Raw genomic sequence first — 5,000 nt, forward strand, 5'->3', positions numbered from 1 at the left:
TAACAGGTTTTCCCCAACACACTATGATGCATTATAGCTAACGATCTTATACTGTCTCTCTCTCACACACACACACACACACACACACACACGCACGCCTGCCCACGCACGCACGCACACACACACACACACACACACACACACACACACACACACACACACACACACACACACACACACACACATACTGCAATCTCAGGTGTTTTTTTGGTGTCTGTAAGAAATTGGGGTTGAAGCCTTGAAGCCCACATTGCCTCAATGTAGATTCCAACCTCAATAGGTGATGACACACACACACACTTCCAACGTTCAAGGCTTTATTGTTCCTCCGAGTTGCCTCCAACTCTTTGAAGTTGTCAAACGCAGTCAATTTTAGGGAGTTTAGTCAGAAAGTTGAGCAGCTCAAAAGCTTTTCCCTTCAGATGTAATTTGTTACAAAGGAAAAATCCAAATCCATCCAAATAATGATAATAAAAAAAATCCAAATCAATCATCATTCATGTGTTTTCTGTATTTCTGTTGCGCCAGAGAACCAGGTGCCGCCCTCCCAATAGCGTAAGATGAAATAACACGGAGAGAGGGCCTGGTGCAGGTATTTTTTCCGAACCCCCCACCCCCCCACCGTGCGTGCCCACACAGGCCCAGCTCCGGCCATTCTGCCACTCTACACAACCTGTCCAAAGGGGTGGGACACGACTGGGGGACACCGGGAGCTTCACAGTACAACCACAGTATTCTACTGGTGGACACTGGGAGCTTCCATGTGCAGCCACAGTATTGTACTGGTGGACACTGGGGAGTTGCCCAGTACAACTACAGTTTTCAACTGGTGAACACTGGGAGCTTCACAGTACAACCACAGTATTCTACTGGTGGATACTGGGAGCTTCCCAGTACAACCACAGTGTTACTACTGGTGGACACTGGGAGTTTACCAGTACCACCATTGTTTTCTACTGGTGGACACTGGGAGTTTACCAGTACCACCATTGTTTTCTACTGGTGGACACGGGGAGCTTCCCAGTACAACCACAGTATTTTACTGGTGGACACTGGGAGCTGCCCAGTACAACCACAGTATTTTACTGTTGGACACTGGGAGCTTCCCAGTACACCACAGTGTTTCATTGGGTGGATACTGGAATCTCCCCAGTACAACCTTAGTGTTACTACTTGTGGACACTGGGAGCTGCCCAGTACAACCTCAGTGTTACTACTTGTGGACACTGGGAGCTGCCACAGTCCTCTATGTGGATTCAGGCAGATAAGATTTATTATGTGCTGAAACTAAAGCATTGTTGACTGCAGGTATGTGGCAGGTGTCCAAACATCTGTCCATAGAGCTGGCTTCAAGCTCCTGATCCATGTTGATGGAAACACCGACCCTCTGGGCACATTCACATCGTTTCTAAAATACTTTGACTGGGACATAATAAAAACATGCTGGCTGTGAGTTATTATTATTGCCTCACGAGTACCAAATACATTCCCATACTGAAATTTCTAAAATTACTATTGGAGTCATTTAACTGACAGTCAGCGCAGTAACTTACAATAAGTGAAATGGCTTGTAGGGACAGACGGAAACAAAAACTTTTGCTCTCAAAACTTTGAGAGTGGCGGTTCTCAAGGTGGGGTCCGGGGACCCACAGGGATTCTTCAAGAGGTTGCAGGGGGTCCCCAGAAAAATGATGAATAGTTTATCTTCTCCATTAGAGAATTTATAATAATGACTCTTTTGTTCATAGTGTAGTTTCACTGTTATTTCCCCAACCACAGTGTAGTCGGGTGTGGAGGTTTGGACTAAATCACATCTAACAATAAAAATCTTCTCAGATTTGGCTCCCAGAGTGGCCTGGTTCCACCAGTCTTTCTTGTGAGGTCTTTACGGCCCCTATCGCAAGAGAGACTGGACTCAGCGAGAGTTTGATTTGAATGCATGCCTTGACGGACCAACAACACACCACCTCCAGCTGATCAGATTAGCGAAAAGCATGACGCTATCACTGTGCGCCGCACAAACACAATCTACGTCAGCGACGATCTCGGTATATATCCCCTGAAAATCCACAAAAAATATATATATATATAAAATTTAAAAAAATGAAATTTATATATATATATATATATATATATATATATATATATATATATATATATATATATATATATACACACATATATATATATCGGTATACCCGCCTAAAATAGGATTCTTGTTCGGGAACATCTTCGTCACCAACAGGGCAAGCTGATAAATCAAGTTCTCTCTGAATCTAGCCAGAAAAATAACAAAAGTGAAAAGAAAAACTTTTCCTCTGATAAAATCCAACAGTGCACACATTTGTTCATGTTTTATTATAGTAATAACATCTGTTTCTGCTAAAACTGATGCTACGGCTGCGTGGGCACGATCGTCTTCGGGAGCCGCCCTTGTAACGCTCTCATTGTAGTTTAACCATTTATTGCAACAAATTAATTGATATACACTTATACTTGCCGTTGGTGGCTCGGCTCTTTAAGATGCTCCCTGGATATACATTTTTATGATATTTGTAATAAATGTACACTTATTTTTATAAATGTACATTTATATTTATTCATATTTTCGATAAATAAAAAAGCAAAAACTAACTCCAGATCACCAGCACCTACACACACGGACATGGGACGTCCACACATACACAAACCCACCTGCTCTCCGCTCATCTCGTCATGGCACCCAGAAAGATATACCAGGCAAAATACGGGAAGAAATACAGAAAAGCATGAGAAAGTGAAGACGGAATTAATTGGGGATGATACCAACCTATTTTCTCTCATTACTGCAAAAGCGAGATTCGCGCACACCGCAGTGGTCTCCAAAACCTCAGCAAAACGTAGAAACACATTCAAAATGCCACTCCCTTCTCTAGTTGTCGAGTGTGTTTATTGTTTGACAGTGGCATGACCACGGTGAGAATTGACCGCTCTGTCAGGGTAGCTGAGCCTAAAATGGCAGCGCACATCGCTTGCCATTCGAGCATTTTGACAGTGAGGGGAGATCTTGTTTGTGAAATTGCACCGAAGGAAATCAAACTGCACGGGACAAACACACATGCAGAACAAGCTTCTAAAGGATATAGTGGAAGAGCTGTATTCTTTAATTATCGATGTAAGTACCGACACGGGCAATGCAAAAACAGCTTGCTGGTGTCATACAATGCTACAGCCAAACACAACAGCGCATTGTGTTTTCTTTTGCTGGTATCGTTAATTTGAACGGCGAAAACGCCAATTCAACAGCTGAATTTGCTGAATTTTTTTGCAAGAATCCAAGCTGTGCCCAAAGTGTTGCAACCAGCTTGCAAACTGACGGATGCAATGCTATGTGTGGCAAGAACCATTCAATTCTCACAAAACCTCGAGAGCACCACTCCAATGTCGTGTCTGTGAAATGTGAGGTGTCACTTGATTCAGCTGTGCTCATCGTATGCAATGCGTGGGTTGCTGAGGAATGTAGAATACCACCAGTGTGGCAGTTTTGCCTGCCACACGCCACCCAAGTGGCGTTTTCAGGGCCCTCCGGCATAGAGACACAGAAGACGATGGGTTGTAGACATCAGTTTATTGTAGAGAGGAGGCTTGGTGGAATTAACCAGGAGCAGATAGAACATGTCATGACAGGGCTCCTCTCCTAAGTGAATGTGGGGATGGCAGTTTTACCTGCTGCTCATTAGACCAACCAACGAGCAACAGGTATGCAGCCACTCTGATTCCAATCACCTAGCTCCAGGTCAGGTGTGGCTGCTCAACCAGACCATCCCCACTCCACAACCAGATTTTGCAAACATATGCGTGTTTTCGCAAAGTACTCTCCACCAGAAAAAAAGAACAAGCAACTCTACGAAACGATCAGCGTTGGAGAAGCGCCACTAAAATTCCTCCATCTTTCAGACATGCCTGAGGTGCCTGAAACGGCCGCATGACCAGTACAAAGAGCTCAGATTGCACTTCCAGTTGGCAAAAGACAAGGACCAAAGCTACAGTGCAGAGATGTACTGTAATCAGATCCAGTCAATAAACTTTACTCGCAGTTCCTTTAGCCCATCGTCCAAGAGGCAAACCGAGTGAACAAGATGTTTCAGCTGGAAAACACAAATCCATGGAGGCTTTTACCCAAACTCATCACGTTCTATCTGAGCTTGTTACGAAGAGTCACAAAAAGAAAAAAGCACCGTGGTTGTGGACAACTGTGGTCAGAAATCATAGACTTTGACAGGGCCATTGAAACCAACTTGCTGTCTCTCTCCGCGGCTGATCATGGACTTCAGTTCCAGATGGAACTGGGGAACTCACATCCCCCCGCACCAGCAGCAGAGGACGTCAAACAATGTTTCAAATGAAGCAAATGGAACAACCCCTGCCTACCAACATGGAGCAACGGTCTCTCTCGGGGCCATCGGCGGTGCTCAGTGCTCAGAAAAAAGCCCCGCGAGCATCTCTGTCATTAAACTAACTGTACACAGGATACCTCGGAGAGCTTGATTGATCAACAGTGAAGAGTGCTGGACGCGCTTCAGACTGAAAAAAACAGTTCTGGAGTGAAGCATAAAATCTCATGGATGCCGCCAGCGACAAGGACTCTGCTGGGCTTGGATTGTTTGCTCTCTCACTTTTGGCCCTGCCATTCAGCAACGTGGCTGCGGAACTAACATTCCCTCACATTAATTTGATCAAGACCAAATTGCGCAATGGAATGAAAGACAGTCTTCTGGAGAGCATCCTTCGCATTCGGGGCCTTCATGCAGACACATGGAATGCGCTGCCACCAGTTCGAGCCAACCAGAGAGATGCAGGCCTTGTTAAATACACGCATTGCACTGCTGCCTCACAGCAAGAAGGTCCTGGGTTCGATTCCCGCCTGGGGCGCTGTTGGCACCGTGCTCCGGCGGGTTATCTCCCAAATAGGAGCCTTTCTGTGTGGAGTTTGCATGTTCTCCCCGTGCTCACATGGGGTT

This window comes from Zeus faber (assembly GCF_960531495.2).
Source record: "Zeus faber genome assembly, chromosome: 19".
In the NCBI taxonomy this organism is placed as follows: Eukaryota; Metazoa; Chordata; class Actinopteri; order Zeiformes; family Zeidae; genus Zeus; species Zeus faber.